Genomic DNA, 17,828 nt, shown 5'->3' with positions numbered 1-17,828 from the left:
AAAACTGTACTGGTTATTGGCCATTTTGACTGGAATTGGTTTGGATTTAGTTGTTGGTATCTTCTGATGAAATGTAGCTGGATGTCTTAGCTAACATATGCCTTTGGAATTTCGGCATTTGGACTTGTATAGACTAAGTTATAGTAATTACAGTTTTGTGTGATTTGCAAACCTGTTTTGGTAATTCTGGTATAGTATTTGGCATTTTTGACCTAGTTAAGCTAGGAACTGGATTGAGTGACCTTCTTCATTGTTGTAGCCCTGTTCCATAGCTTCGAAGCGGTGGGTCTTACACCCCCATCCGATAATCGTAGTGAGAGTTGTGCCATTACCGCATTATGAGGTCGAATCCGGTTTTCTTTCCAAGGCCTAAGTTTAAGGCCTTTCTTAATTCCTGGTTTGCTATCATGCTTGTATATGTTTATAAAACCCTATTGGGGTTGTGATTGGCATTGCTATATGACTCGTTATCGAGTCTCATTGCATTTGTTTACTTGTTCTAGGGCGTGACGGTGGTTCACGACATTCCCCTGACGGAAGTGCATGAAATAGCACTTATTTGATTTGTGAGTATACTACTCACTTAAATGATACAATGTGGCTTTGTTATATGTGTAATTGATGCCTTGAAGGCTTATTTGCTTATTAGAAGTGATTAAGGTGAGGGTGTACTTGACCGCCCTCACCCCTTGTGATTTTATTCATGGTTAATGACTGTTCACTGAAATACTGTACTGGTTATATGAAATACTGAATTCCACTCATGGAAACTGATTTGGTGTCGTTTGGATGAATGTCCAACGGCTTTACTGTATCACTGAGCTCAACCCCGTTTGGTAGTCAATTGGATCGAGCCGGCGAGGGTTTGGTCGTGAAAATTGTCTTGCCACGGGGACTGTACTGAGGAACCTTGTGGTAATGAGACTCTTGGTTCCGGTATACTCGAGTATTACCAAAAGTGACTGAATGGAGTGCGGGCCCGGTTGGGGTATGATTGGTGGAAGGAAAGGAAGTAAAGTGAGGTCTACGGTTTTGGTACTTTTAACATTGACGGAGGGTCAATGAGGTTGGATCAAGATTGCAAGTGTGGAAATGGGCTCTTGAGAGCCAACCGTATCCTTTCACTGGTTTGATTTATCTCTTAATTGCATATTTGAACTGAACGGTTATGATTATGTGATCTTGACTGCTTTTGTGTGATAGTTGCTCACTGGGCTTTAGCTCATACCGTGCCATTTGTTTTCCTTACAGGAAAATGACCACTTTTGGAAAGAATGTGCTAGTTGGTTCAAGTTGAGCTCATGTGAATGTATATTTTGAATAGCTCCTTGAGGGTGAAAACCCTAAGTGTTTTGTTGCAACCAATGGTTGGCTTGTAAATGGTTATTTGTACATGTATGAACTAGTTGAATATTTGATATGCCGTCTTGGCTTGCAAATGTTGGTTTCCAATGTATATATATGTTTGGTCGATGCTTGGTTGGATTTCGAACTGATACGCGTTTCAAATGGAAAAGAGGAAAAAAAATTTGGAAAAAGGAAAGGGCCAAATCCGGCCGGATTCTGACGTGTCCTCTACTGTTCTTCGCGGCTTCGATTTTCATTTTTTTTTATTTTGTGATTTTGACCTATTTGCGCGCGTTGGTAAGCTCCGGAGCGCATTAGATCGACGTTAACTGATCCGTAGTCCTGGCGAGAGCTGGGCAGGCAGTCCGCTAACCCCTTTGGTTCGCCTTAGGGGAAAGTGGGGCTGTTAAAAGTGGTATCAGAGCCACGTCGCGTGGTCTCTGCGCGGAGTGAGACTGGGCCAAGGGGTGTTGTGGTCCTAATTTCATGAATATGTCTAAGTGCTCGTTTGAGCGTAAGTTATGAACCGGGCATGTGATAAGTGTATGAATCATTATTATGGGACTCGAGGAAGCTAGGTATGTATGTCGGGTAGGAACCTTTAATAAGGATGGTTTACTCTTGGGACCGGCCGGCTCGAGATGTGAACTATCTTAGACAAGATTCTTGCGCCCGGATACGAACGATATGAGGGCCTAGGTTAGAAAGGATTTGGTGAACTAGAAAGGCGATTCTATGGAACTTCGTGTGGTTTGTTCGGGTATGGTTAAGCGTGATCGACCTTGATTAAGATATAAATATTTGGACGAAGCCCTAGAAGGGGAAAAGCTTTTCGTGAGTTCTTTTGCACTTGTGACCTAGTTGTTCAAAGTACTTTTGAGGACCCTATTGTTTCATGCAATGACTTCGTATGTAATTGACTGACTGTTCCGTATGATTGCTTAACCTGGTTATGTGGGCTATGTGTACGTGTAATGTGTTTAAATGCATTTTCCGCCCACATACCTTCTAAAGAAATTCTGTTTTGGGATTTTGAAGAAAAACTAGGATGTACTAGTTTTATTTGTAAGCGATGAGTGGAAATAAGATATATATGCTTTAAATATGTATATTTTCCTGATTTTGGTAAAAAGGTGAATTTTACTTGAATTTCAAATTTGAAAATTAGTGAATAACTGATGAGTTGTTGAATTTTGTATATGATGGGTTAATACCAGGATAACAATTTCTAAACTAAGTTTTCCCCTTGATTGTATATTAGTGTAGTCTCACACTTGAAATTGTCCATGCTTTACACGAAGAAAATATATATATATATATCCTGAATTTTTGAAAGAATGGCAAGCTTATGGTTAACATTGTGAATTTTGAACTTGATAAGATTTCTGATTACTTTAAATACTTTTCTTATGTTTTAAAATTCTTGACTTTCAAGAAGAGTGAGCCAATTTTAAATGTACGGACTGAGGCAACTTTGAGATATAGAGTGACTGTATTCAAGAGTACGAAGTTAGTGTGAATTGACTTGGGTTCCATTTGGCACGTTAGTTAGCGAGTTGTATTCATTTCTTGGGTTTGAACATGGAACTTGCGACTTTACTATAGAACCTAAGATTGGTTATTCTTGGAGATGATGGTGCTTTTGCTGGTCGCTTGTTTATTTCAGATTTTTAACTTCGAATGGATAATCTTGGTTTCAGCTGGCGTTATGGCTTTATTGGATCTAATTGCGTAAGGGTATGTGATTTGATTGAAATTAGCAATAATTGGACCCTTTGGTTTAACTATAGACCTAGGAAGGGTGGTGCACGTCCTGAGACTTTGGTATCCTGCTTACATAAGCTTTTATCTGTTGTGACACTTAATTGCCTATATACAATATCTGACATATTGGCCTTATTTTGTGACTTTTGGCTCGTGCTATAATTTTGATACCTGTAAAGAATCATGTCCTGATTCAAAAATTGTTATACCTTGTATATGTATTAAGCTTTTTGATGCTTAATTATGCCTTGTCCTGTGATTATAGACTTCTATTAAGTAGGGTAGCAGGACTGGGAGTAAAGCATTATGACCGAGGGTTTAGCCAACTCCGTATTCATGGGAGAAATTGATGGATAGTTTCATGTAATTTATTAGGTCCCTAGTACTGAATATGAACCGAAAATAAATCCGAAGATCAGATCTACTGGTGTATAATGGATTAACCTAGTCGGAAACTTGGTGAGATTTTCTTGTGCGCAACATATATTATGATTGGTTTTGTGACCATATTCCAACTTTTATGGAAATTTGAACTCCGAAAGTATTGTATTGGGTTGGTAAGAGAACTCGAACTGTCTGGAACCGATTAGACTGAGCTTACTTGAGACTTGAACCTGTTTAGGCTAGTGTGGCCTTACATACCTAATGTGGATTTGAATTTGTGACTGCTTAAGAATGTGAATTGCTGGACAGAGGCTAGACCAGTGTGTTCTTACTCGTACTCATGATCCTTGAAGTTGAACTTGAACTTGCACTTGAACTTGAACTTATACTTTTATTCGTGCTCATGCACCATGAACCTGAAGTATTTGGCTCTGCTTTGACCCTACTCTTGAACTTATTCGTACTGGTGTGACTGTAGACCGGCTACTACTCTTTTGTAGCGGTTGAACTGAACCTCTCTGGTGGGGCATTGCCTGTTGTGTTGTCCAGCACCACCAGGGATGACATTTTGCACTGAGGCTTTTGGTGAAGTTTAGCCGTTGAGCTAGCTTGTTGTGTTGTCCAGCACCACCAGGGCCAACTTACTGAACTGAAATTCTTTGGTGAAGCATAGCCGTTGTGCTAGCTTGTTATGTTGTCCAGCACCACCAGAGATGAATTTTGATCTAAAGCATCACTATACCCTGAATTTCTTCCAAATATCTGGGACCTTGCGTCCGATTTCAAGCCTTTTGCCTGTTTTATTTGGGTACGTGATTAACTCCCTATTGAACCATGACCATTTGATAGGTTGGATTGGCGTGATATGTAGTACTTGGATTATATAGGCCATGCTTTCCTGGATCATGAATTACGATAAGTGAGATTCGAATGATTTTTAGTATTTGGCCGACTTTGGGGAAAACAAATTGGACCTGGTGAATACAAGTTGGAATAGATTGAATCCCAATGCTTGATTGGTTTCTGAGCGATATCTTGACCGGATCTATATTAGTTAGAAGGCTCGAGTGACTCTTGAGGGATATTTGATCTGATTAGTACAGGTGGAATGTCGAGGACGACATTCTTTTAAGGAGGGGAGAGTGTGAGAACCCGTAAATACCCTAAAAATTTTCCTAGGGTTTTAGTTCCCTTAATTGCATAATTTTTGCATTTTCTGGCTTAGAAACATTTTCTGGGTTGATTTTATGAGCAATTATAGTTTTTAGATGATTTTTCTAGTATTGGTGAGTTTTTAGAAAATTAAGAATATATACTGGACGTGGGACCCACTAGTGCGAAAAGTTCGAAAAAATTCGGCCAATTAGGTTAAATTCCGGATACTGTGTAAATTTTATCGGGTGTTAAGAGATAAGTAGAGTGTGTGAAGTGATTGATGTGAGAGAGAAAAGAAGTGATAAGAATGCATTAAATAGAGTGACAAGTGTCACCATGTTATTGGTTTTCCTTTAAGATTTACTATTCACAATTTTGACTTTTTTGACCAAAGGATTAAATATCCAAAAATTGCATAAAATTCACAATTTTTCTTCTCTTGTTGGCCGGCCCTCTCTCTCAAGTTCAAGGGAGGAAGAAAACCTCTTCAAGTCTTGATTTCTTCTTGCTTCAATCCATAACTCAACCAACTAAACTAGTTTCTACTCCATAAAATCTTTCTAGTTGGTGTTAGTGGTTGATTTGGTGAAGTTTTTGGAAGAGCTAAGGTGTCCAACACCTCTACCTCTCTTGTTACTAGGTGAGTGGTGTGTGTATCTTCCTCCTACATCTAATGATGCTTAAGTTATGCTTATTAGTGATTAAAGTGCTGAAATTTCTGGTTTTTATCTTGACTTGAAGTGATTTGGTGAAGTTTTCCATTTATTGATGATTTTTCTGGTTTAATTGGATTATGATGGTGTGGTTGTTTGTGATGATTGGCAATGGCCTATAATAACTCTAGTGGGTGTGAAATGTGGATAAATGCAACCAATTTTGGATTTGGAATGAAAACTGAAAAGTTAGGGTTCTTAAATCCCCAATTCTGTCCGGTTTTGGATCATAGGGTTAGAGGCCGAATTTGACTTTGCTCAAAACATGAAAGTTGTAGGTATTGATGTGTTTGAGGTGCCTGTAAAATTTCAGGTCATTTGGATTAATGTGGAATGAGTTATGACGAAATTACTGTAGCTGTTCTGCTTTGGACAGAATGCGAAAACTGTACTGGTTATTGGCCATTTTGACTGGAATTGGTTTGGATTTAGTTGTTGGTGTCTTCTGATGAAATGTAGCTGGATGTCTTAGCTAACATATGCCTTTGGAATTTCGGCATTTGGACTTGTATAGACTAAGTTATAGTAATTACAGTTTTGTGTGATTTGCAAACCTGTTTTGGTAATTCTGGTATAGTATTTGGCATTTTCGACCTAGTTAAGCTAGGAACTGGATTGAGTGACCTTCTTCATTGTTGTAGCCCTGTTCCATAGCTTCGAAGCGGTGGGTCTTACACCCCCATCCGATAATCGTAGTGAGAGTTGTGCCATTACCGCATTATGAGGTCGAATCCGGTTTTCTTTCCAAGGCCTAAGTTTAAGGCCTTTCTTAATTCCTGGTTTGCTATCATGCTTGTATATGTTTATAAAACCCTATTGGGGTTGTGATTGGCATTGCTATATGACTCGTTATCGAGTCTCATTGCATTTGTTTACTTGTTCTAGGGCGTGACGGTGGTTCACGACATTCCCCTGACGGAAGTGCATGAAATAGCACTTATTTGATTTGTGAGTATACTACTCACTTAAATGTTACAATGTGGCTTTGTTATATGTGTAATTGATGCCTTGAAGGCTTATTTGCTTATTGGAAGTGATTAAGGTGAGGGTGTACTTGACCGCCCTCACCCCTTGTGATTTTATTCATGGTTAATGACTGTTCACTGAAATACTGTACTGGTTATATGAAATACTGAATTCCACTCATGGAAACTGATTTGGTGTCGTTTGGATGAATGTCCAACGGCTTTACTGTATCACTGAGCTCAACCCCGTTTGGTAGTCAATTGGATCGAGCCGGCGAGGGCTTGGTCGTGAAAATTGTCTTGCCACGGGGACTGTACTGAGGAACCTTGTAGTAATGAGACTCTTGGTTCCGGTATACTCGAGTATTACCAAAAGTGACTGAATGGAGTGCGGGCCCGGTTGGGGTATGATTGGTGGAAGGAAAGGAAGTAAAGTGAGGTCTACGGTTTTGGTACTTTTAACATTGACGGAGGGTCAATGAGGTTGGATCAAGATTGCAAGTGTGGAAATGGGCTCTTGAGAGCCAACCGTATCCTTTCACTGGTTTGATTTATCTCTTAATTGCATATTTGAACTGAACGGTTATGATTATGTGATCTTGACTGCTTTTGTGTGATAGTTGCTCACTGGGCTTTAGCTCATACCGTGCCATTTGTTTTCCTTACAGGAAAATGACCACTTTTGGAAAGAATGTGCTAGTTGGTTCAAGTTGAGCTCATGTGAATGTATATTTTGAATAGCTCCTTGAGGGTGAAAACCCTAAGTGTTTTGTTGCAACCAATGGTTGGCTTGTAAATGGTTATTTGTACATGTATGAACTAGTTGAATATTTGATATGCCGTCTTGGCTTGCAAATGTTGGTTTCCAATGTATATATATGTTTGGTCGATGCTTGGTTGGATTTCGAACTGATACGCGTTTCAAACGGAAAAGAGGAAAAAAAATTTGGAAAAAGGAAAGGGCCAAATCCGGCCGGATTCTGACGTGTCCTCTACTGTTCATCGCGGCTTCGATTTTCGTTTTTTTTTATTTTGTGATTTTGACCTATTTGCGCGCGTTGGTAAGCTCCGGAGCGCATTAGATCGACGTTAACTGATCCGTAGTCCTGGCGAGAGCTGGGCAGGCAGTCCGCTAACCCCTTTGGTTCGCCTTAGGGGAAAGTGGGGCTGTTACAAGTGGTATCAGAGCCACGTCGCGTGGTCTCTGCGCGGAGTGAGACTGGGCCAAGGGGTGTTGTGGTCCTAATTTCATGAATATGTCTAAGTGCTCGTTTGAGCGTAAGTTATGAACCGGGCATGTGATAAGTGTATGAATCATTATTATGGGACTCGAGGAAGCTAGGTATGTATGTCGGGTAGGAACCTTTAATAAGGATGGTTTACTCTTGGGACCGGCCGGCTCGAGATGTGAACTATCTTAGACAAGATTCTTGCGCCCGGATACGAAGGATATGAGGGCCTAGGTTAGAAAGGATTTGGTGAACTAGAAAGGCGATTCTATGGAACTTCGTGTGGTTTGTTCGGGTATGGTTAAGCGTGATCGACCTTGATTAAGATATAAATATTTGGACGAAGCCCTAGAAGGGGAAAAGCTTTTCGTGAGTTCTTTTGCACTTGTGACCTAGTTGTTCAAAGTACTTTTGAGGACCCTATTGTTTCATGCAATGACTTCGTATGTAATTGACTGACTGTTCCGTATGATTGCTTAACCTGGTTATGTGGGCTATGTGTACGTGTAATGTGTTTAAATGCATTTTCCGCCCACATACCTTCTAAAGAAATTCTGTTTTGGGATTTTGAAGAAAAACTAGGATGTACTAGTTTTATTTGTAAGCGATGAGTGGAAATAAGATATATATGCTTTAAATATGTATATTTTCCTGATTTTGGTAAAAAGGTGAATTTTACTTGAATTTCAAATTTGAAAATTAGTGAATAACTGATGAGTTGTTGAATTTTGTATATGATGGGTTAATACCAGGATAACAATTTCTAAACTAAGTTTTCCCCTTGATTGTATATTAGTGTAGTCTCACACTTGAAATTGTCCATGCTTTACACGAAGAAAATATATATATATATATCCTGAATTTTTGAAAGAATGGCAAGCTTATGATTAACATTGTGAATTTTGAACTTGATAAGATTTCTGATTACTTTAAATACTTTTCTTATGTTTTAAAATTCTTGACTTTCAAGAAGAGTGAGCCAATTTTAAATGTACGGACTGAGGCAACTTTGAGATATAGAGTGACTGTATTCAAGAGTACGAAGTTAGTGTGAATTGACTTGGGTTCCATTTGGCACGTTAGTTAGCGAGTTGTATTCATTTCTTGGGTTTGAACATGGAACTTGCGACTTTACTATAGAACCTAAGATTGGTTATTCTTGGAGATGATGGTGCTTTTGCTGGTCGCTTGTTTATTTCAGATTTTTAACTTCGAATGGATAATCTTGGTTTCAGCTGGCGTTATGGCTTTATTGGATCTAATTGCGTAAGGGTATGTGATTTGATTGAAATTAGCAATAATTGGACCCTTTGGTTTAACTATAGACCTAGGAAGGGTGGTGCACGTCCTGAGACTTTGGTATCCTGCTTACATAAGCTTTTATCTGTTGTGACACTTAATTGCCTATATACAATATCTGACATATTGGCCTTATTTTGTGACTTTTGGCTCGTGCTATAATTTTGATACCTGTAAAGAATCATGTCCTGATTCAAAAATTGTTATACCTTGTATATGTATTAAGCTTTTTGATGCTTAATTATGCCTTGTCCTGTGATTATAGACTTCTATTAAGTAGGGTAGCAGGACTGGGAGTAAAGCATTATGACCGAGGGTTTAGCCAACTCCGTATTCATGGGAGAAATTGACGGATAGTTTCATGTAATTTATTAGGTCCCTAGTACTGAATATGAACCGAAAATAAATCCGAAGATCAGATCTACTGGTGTATAATGGATTAACCTAGTCGGAAACTTGGTGAGATTTTCTTGTGCGCAACATATATTATGATTGGTTTTGTGACCATATTCCAACTTTTATGAAAATTTGAACTCCGAAAGTATTGTATTGGGTTGGTAAGAGAACTCGAACTGTCTGGAACCGATTAGACTGAGCTTACTTGAGACTTGAACCTGTTTAGGCTAGTGTGGCCTTACATACCTAATGTGGATTTGAATTTGTGACTGCTTAAGAATGTGAATTGCTGGACAGAGGCTAGACCAGTGTGTTCTTACTCGTACTCATGATCCTTGAAGTTGAACTTGAACTTGCACTTGAACTTGAACTTATACTTTTATTCGTGCTCATGCACCATGAACCTGAAGTATTTGGCTCTGCTTTGACCCTACTCTTGAACTTATTCGTACTGGTGTGACTGTAGACCGGCTACTACTCTTTTGTAGCGGTTGAACTGAACCTCTCTGGTGGGGCATTGCCTGTTGTGTTGTCCAGCACCACCAGGGATGACATTTTGCACTGAGGCTTTTGGTGAAGTTTAGCCGTTGAGCTAGCTTGTTGTGTTGTCCAGCACCACCAGGGCCAACTTACTGAACTGAAATTCTTTGGTGAAGCATAGCCGTTGTGCTAGCTTGTTATGTTGTCCAGCACCACCAGAGATGAATTTTGATCTAAAGCATCACTATACCCTGAATTTCTTCCAAATATCTGGGACCTTGCGTCCGATTTCAAGCCTTTTGCCTGTTTTATTTGGGTACGTGATTAACTCCCTATTGAACCATGACCTTTTGATAGGTTGGATTGGCGTGATATGTAGTACTTGGATTATATAGGCCATGCTTTCCTGGATCATGAATTACGATAAGTGAGATTCGAATGATTTTTAGTATTTGGCCGACTTTGGGGAAAACAAATTGGACCTGGTGAATACAAGTTGGAATAGATTGAATCCCAATGCTTGATTGGTTTCTGAGCGATATCTTGACCGGATCTATATTAGTTAGAAGGCTCGAGTGACTCTTGAGGGATATTTGATCTGATTAGTACAGGTGGAATGTCGAGGACGACATTCTTTTAAGGAGGGGAGAGTGTGAGAACCCGTAAATACCCTAAAAATTTTCCTAGGGTTTTAGTTCCCTTAATTGCATAATTTTTGCATTTTCTGGCTTAGAAACATTTTCTGGGTTGATTTTATGAGCAATTATAGTTTTTAGATGATTTTTCTAGTATTGGTGAGTTTTTAGAAAATTAAGAATATATACTGGACGTGGGACCCACTAGTGCGAAAAGTTCGAAAAAATTCGGCCAATTAGGTTAAATTCTGGATACTGTGTAAATTTTATCGGGTGTTAAGAGATAAGTAGAGTGTGTGAAGTGATTGATGTGAGAGAGAAAAGAAGTGATAAGAATGCATTAAATAGAGTGACAAGTGTCACCATGTTATTGGTTTTCCTTTAAGATTTACTATTCACAATTTTGACTTTTTTGACCAAAGGATTAAATATCCAAAAATTGCATAAAATTCACAATTTTTCTTCTCTTGTTGGCCGGCCCTCTCTCTCAAGTTCAAGGGAGGAAGAAAACCTCTTCAAGTCTTGATTTCTTCTTGCTTCAATCCATAACTCAACCAACTAAACTAGTTTCTACTCCATAAAATCTTTCTAGTTGGTGTTAGTGGTTGATTTGGTGAAGTTTTTGGAAGAGCTAAGGTGTCCAACACCTCTACCTCTCTTGTTACTAGGTGAGTGGTGTGTGTATCTTCCTCCTACATCTAATGATGCTTAAGTTATGCTTATTAGTGATTAAAGTGCTGAAATTTCTGGTTTTTATCTTGACTTGAAGTGATTTGGTGAAGTTTTCCATTTATTGATGATTTTTCTGGTTTAATTGGATTATGATGGTGTGGTTGTTTGTGATGATTGGCAATGGCCTATAATAACTCTAGTGGGTGTGAAATGTGGATAAATGTAACCAATTTTGGATTTGGAATGAAAACTGAAAAGTTAGGGTTCTTAAATCCCCAATTCTGTCCGGTTTTGGATCATAGGGTTAGAGGCCGAATTTGACTTTGCTCAAAACATGAAAGTTGTAGGTATTGATGTGTTTGAGGTGCCTGTAAAATTTCAGGTCATTTGGATTAATGTGGAATGAGTTATGACGAAATTACTGTAGCTGTTCTGCTTTGGACAGAATGCGAAAACTGTACTGGTTATTGGCCATTTTGACTGGAATTGGTTTGGATTTAGTTGTTGGTATCTTCTGATGAAATGTAGCTGGATGTCTTAGCTAACATATGCCTTTGGAATTTCGGCATTTGGACTTGTATAGACTAAGTTATAGTAATTACAGTTTTGTGTGATTTGCAAACCTGTTTTGGTAATTCTGGTATAGTATTTGGCATTTTTGACCTAGTTAAGCTAGGAACTGGATTGAGTGACCTTCTTCATTGTTGTAGCCCTGTTCCATAGCTTCGAAGCGGTGGGTCTTACACCCCCATCCGATAATCGTAGTGAGAGTTGTGCCATTACCGCATTATGAGGTCGAATCCGGTTTTCTTTCCAAGGCCTAAGTTTAAGGCCTTTCTTAATTCCTGGTTTGCTGTCATGCTTGTATATGTTTATAAAACCCTATTGGGGTTGTGATTGGCATTGCTATATGACTCGTTATCGAGTCTCATTGCATTTGTTTACTTGTTCTAGGGCGTGACGGTGGTTCACGACATTCCCCTGACGGAAGTGCATGAAATAGCACTTATTTGATTTGTGAGTATACTACTCACTTAAATGATACAATGTGGCTTTGTTATATGTGTAATTGATGCCTTGAAGGCTTATTTGCTTATTGGAAGTGATTAAGGTGAGGGTGTACTTGACCGCCCTCACCCCTTGTGATTTTATTCATGGTTAATGACTGTTCACTGAAATACTGTACTGGTTATATGAAATACTGAATTCCACTCATGGAAACTGATTTGGTGTCGTTTGGATGAATGTCCAACGGCTTTACTGTATCACTGAGCTCAACCCCGTTTGGTAGTCAATTGGATCGAGCCGGCGAGGGCTTGGTCGTGAAAATTGTCTTGCCACGGGGACTGTACTGAGGAACCTTGTAGTAATGAGACTCTTGGTTCCGGTATACTCGAGTATTACCAAAAGTGACTGAATGGAGTGCGGGCCCGGTTGGGGTATGATTGGTGGAAGGAAAGGAAGTAAAGTGAGGTCTACGGTTTTGGTACTTTTAACATTGACGGAGGGTCAATGAGGTTGGATCAAGATTGCAAGTGTGGAAATGGGCTCTTGAGAGCCAACCGTATCCTTTCACTGGTTTGATTTATCTCTTAATTGCATATTTGAACTGAACGGTTATGATTATGTGATCTTGACTGCTTTTGTGTGATAGTTGCTCACTGGGCTTTAGCTCATACCGTGCCATTTGTTTTCCTTACAGGAAAATGACCACTTTTGGAAAGAATGTGCTAGTTGGTTCAAGTTGAGCTCATGTGAATGTATATTTTGAATAGCTCCTTGAGGGTGAAAACCCTAAGTGTTTTGTTGCAACCAATGGTTGGCTTGTAAATGGTTATTTGTACATGTATGAACTAGTTGAATATTTGATATGCCGTCTTGGCTTGCAAATGTTGGTTTCCAATGTATATATATGTTTGGTCGATGCTTGGTTGGATTTCGAACTGATACGCGTTTCAAATGGAAAAGAGGAAAAAAAATTTGGAAAAAGGAAAGGGCCAAATCCGGCCGGATTCTGACGTGTCGTCTACTGTTCTTCGCGGCTTCGATTTTCGTTTTTTTTTATTTTGTGATTTTGACCTATTTGCGCGCGTTGGTAAGCTCCGGAGCGCATTAGATCGACGTTAACTGATCCGTAGTCCTGGCGAGAGCTGGGCAGGCAGCCCGCTAACCCCTTTGGTTCGCCTTAGGGGAAAGTGGGGCTGTTACATATCATCTTCAAATATTGTCTCAAACTTTAGTTTATTCTAATTTACATACCCCTATAAGAATTTTTCTCACACCATCCTAGGTATTTCCATATTCTTGATTTACAAGAAATTAATTAAACATTTAATTTAATTAATCGTATGGTATACGAAATGTTTTTTTTTTAAAAAAAACACAAGAAAATAAAATAAATTCAAAATATGTGTAATTTCTCGAATCGATTATTTACTCCAGTCGCGTATTTACTATTTTCACTTAACGAGCCTTCAGAAATTAAATTTCGAAACGAATCGCCTTAAAAATATAACTCAGCTATGGATACATTTAATTAGACCTAAAAAGGTTAGAAAATAATAATCGGAGAAATTGGGTGAGTAAATACTTATTTGAGCCAATAAAATAAATAAAATAAGCAAAATTTTCAAGTTCTCACAACCTACCCTCCTTAAAGAGAATTTCGTACTCGAAATTCATACCTTCTGGAATCTCGGATAACCCTGAACCGTGTGGTGTGATCATGTCATGTGTTCGTTCAGACGCCACTGGTCGGTTCCTCCTTCCATTGACTTGTCGAGGGACAGTTCCATTTCCCTGTTGAGCAGTGGTTTCTCGTGGATACCTCCTTGGACAGTCATGAACTTTATGGCTAGTACTCCCACATCCCATACACTTTCGTCCCTTTAGCCAACAGTTTTCTTCAGTGTGATTCGTCCTTCCACAATATCCATAAATTGGACGAGGTGATGTGACCTGACTTGTTTGCAAGGTTTTCTTTGATTGTGTCTGTCCTACTGAAGTCTCTCGCGACATAGTTCCTTTGGTTCCTTTATCCTGAGTGGTGCAGGAAGTAACAGTCCTACTCCATCCACTTCTTTTCTAACTTTGGGTGGTGGTCCATTTTCTCCTAGTATACTGTCAGATGCGTCTCTTTTCCTTGCTTGAAAGGCTCTCAGTTGGGATTTTGTGATTTCTACCCTTTGCGCTTTTTCGAGAGCGTCACTAAATGTTTCAACCTGAGCTGCGGCAAGGGCATCTTGGATTTCCAAATCTAATCCTTGGATAAATCGTCTTATTCTTTTCCTTTCAGTAGCCATCAATTCTGGGGCATATGTAGATAATTTCGTAAAGCGTGTTTCGTACTCAGCTACACTTAAAGTTTCTTGACGAAGATTTATGAAATCATTTTCTCTCTTTTCTTGGACAAGTGGAGGAAGAAATTTCTCATTAAATTCACGTACAAAATTTATCCAAGTCCTTGGAGTTTGGTCCATTTCCCACTTGCTTCTTATAACATTCCACCAGGCTCGTGCTGCTCCTTCAAGTTGAAATACAGCAAAGGTGACTTGTCTCCCCTCAGTATAATTTAAAGTATCGAATATATTTCTTATATTTTCTAACCAATTCTCAGCCACCTCTGGATCAGGTCCTCCAGTAAACTTAGGCGGGAAGAATTTCTGAAACCGCTCTAAAACTCGATCCTCCCCTATTTCTTGGTTTTCTTGTCCAACACCTTGACCTTGTTGAGCTACTAAGAGCTCTAGTATATTCGTCATGCGGGTTAGAACTTGTCCCATTTGGTTATTTCCTCTCCCAACACTTGGCTCGGCATTTTGGTCAATATCGGACTCATTAGCTATTCTTTCATTTCGGGGTTGTCTAGGTTGACGTCCCTTTCATTGTCCTCTAGTTTCCATGTTCACAACTAGTCTACCCACCTACGTATACATCTCACGCTAAGCTAAAATTGAACTATACACATATACCAGTAGCAGCATTTAAAGAGGATGAAAACACTTACACCAATAACAGTATCACTATGCAAGTAAACACAACTAAAGTTTATTAAATCATAACACAATTTATGACCAAGTAAAGTTCACGCCAAGTCAAAGTCAATTACAAAAATAAACAAGTAATTATCACAAGTACATTCATCTCCAAGGCGCAAACTCTTAAGTTCTACTCCCATCGTCTCACTACGAAAGGTCACAAGTAAAGATTCACTAGAGTAATTGGAACTAGACGATTATCGTTCCCTAACATGCTTGATTTCAATCTCACCGCAGGGATCTCTTGGGTTACAATATTTTCCATCTTCCGTTCTTAATCATTATGCTACTCCAACCAAACTATTAGTGGTTTCCTGTAACCATTCTCATGAAATATCAGTTCATTCCTATTCCCCACAAATGGAGATATAAAGCCCTTAGGGTTGCTTTTCACTCTCAAGTACTCGGGTACAAGAATCCGAAATAAGATAATTCACAACTCGAGCCGGCCGGTCCCAAGAGTAAATCACCGCATTCGAGATTCCTATCCAACATACATATCGAATTCCCTCCAATTATCAAGATAAAGGTTTTACAACCTATAACATTCATGATTCACAGCTTACGTTTCTAGAAGGGCACTTTAGCCTTTACTCAATCACATAGTAAGGACCATAACACCACTTGGCCCTATCTTACTCCTTTATAGAGACTACGTGAAGTGGCTCTAAGTTTCATCGCTACAAGCAATCGTTTAACTTTCAGAATAGTCCCACAGTCCGGCATCCTAAATATTTAAGCCTAGGATACAGTACAAAGATCTGAAACCTAAGCTCTGATACCAACTGTGGCGGCCCCACTTCTCCCCAAGGTGAACCAAGGGGTATCCGCGGTCACCTGCCCAACTCTCGCCAGGACTCATGCAAGAAATCTAGCCAAAACCCTCCGAAGTATAATCTAAACTATGGCAACATCGTTTTTTTTTTCAAGATAAACCATTTACTAAAACCACATTAACTTCAGAGATAACAATACTGCCGGATAGCTAATCATCGATTCTCAAAATATCTTCCCGATTACAAACCATGAAACAAAACTTACAATTTAAATATGTGCGTACAACCCAGATAACAAATCCATACCAGCCACATAACAAATCCAGGGTTTACACTTTTCCAGTTTCAAGTGGCAACCCAAAACAAACGATACATAGTCTGATCTGAATCACAACAACATTCAAAAGAAATCGACCTAGTACTACTCACAAGCACCATTGGTCTCGAACCCTGAAAAAAACCACAACGTGGGATGAGCTACACAGTCCAGTGAGTTTCCAAGACACTCTAACCGTTCAAATAAATCAAGAAGGTTGGGCATACCATATGCATGGTTCCAGGTTACGCAATGGCATGTATAGTTCACGAATGATTGGAGCTTATTACAGGTGCGAGTAATTAAGCATGTTACGGTTAGGGGACATTAACATGGAACAGGTATCATGATATGAATTCATTGGACATGTAACAGGTATGGAGCATATCACAGTTATAGTACAAGATTTCACGTTGGCATTTAACACGAAACAATTATCATGATACAAGATAAATAAACACTGTAGGATACGGTGTTCCAGTGGAACTTTGTCGGTCATCTGCATTTTATAACTTCTGAATCCCCATGGTTGACTGGTCATCACCTTATCCCTCCAGGGGTAATACTCGAGTATACCGAAACGGTGTTTCAAAGTTCCAACCTACCCGACCGAGCCCAGTCCTGGCTCGAGTAGCTTAGTAACCATGAGCAGGGTCCAGTTCAACTTAGAGCTTACAACATGCACAGGTAACCAAGTAATTCGACAAAAAAGTAAAATTCATCATTTGAATAGGTGGAGTGAGATAAAGTACACACTCGCCTAACAATGATGGACAACTTCAAATAACATGTGATTCATGATAACCAAATAATCAAGTAGATACTTAGCACGTAAGCACGTAGGCAATACAAGTTGATATCATGGGAGCATGTAATTCACGGGTATCAAATAGTCATGTAGATTGGAAATCATGTGAGCAAATAGTCAAGTAATCAGGTAGTCATGCGGGTTGGTAAACGGTTAACGGTTGACGGTTAATGGTTGACGGTGGAGTATTGACGGTTATTTGACAAGCATTTGTCATATTAATAGGCCATCATTGGCCGTTATCCCATTTTTATCATGCGAAAGTCGAGGAGATTCACTCCAACGACGTTACGTCCAACGCTTATAAACAAGATATTCACGAAAACATTTCAAACAAGTCACCACTCGAAAGGCTAGTGTGGTAAAGTACACACTGCTCACTTCGATGGATCGGAAGTCATTTCCCAATTATCACACAACGAGTTACGCAAGCACTTTAACCGAATAAGCATAAAACAAGCGGGAGTAATTCATCTCAAAAGAGAACGAGTAAGCTAAGTAAGTAATCCAGCAAGTTAAGCATGTGTCGAGTCCACATGGTCCTTTGATAGGGTTAACCATTTAACCAATTCATGTAGATATGCAATGCAAGTACGTATTCCTTAAATAGGCACGAGTATGGTACATACCTAACACATAGTACTTAACACTTAACAATCATAAAATGAGCATGTCCTAGACTTACTCAATTACGTATTCCTATATGGAACACTCACCTAGTCAAACAAGCGCGATAGGTCTCAAACAAGCATTTTAGGCGTCTGCTCCGAATTCCTCTTGGAGATCTCCTCGATTGCCTGAGCAAACAATAATTCAAGTACCACTCAATATCGCTACGAATTCTCTAGTTTT

The sequence above is a fragment of the Coffea arabica genome, chromosome 5c (assembly GCF_036785885.1).
Source record: "Coffea arabica cultivar ET-39 chromosome 5c, Coffea Arabica ET-39 HiFi, whole genome shotgun sequence".
Classification (NCBI taxonomy): Eukaryota; Viridiplantae; Streptophyta; class Magnoliopsida; order Gentianales; family Rubiaceae; genus Coffea; species Coffea arabica.
This window is presented reverse-complemented; position numbering follows the sequence as displayed.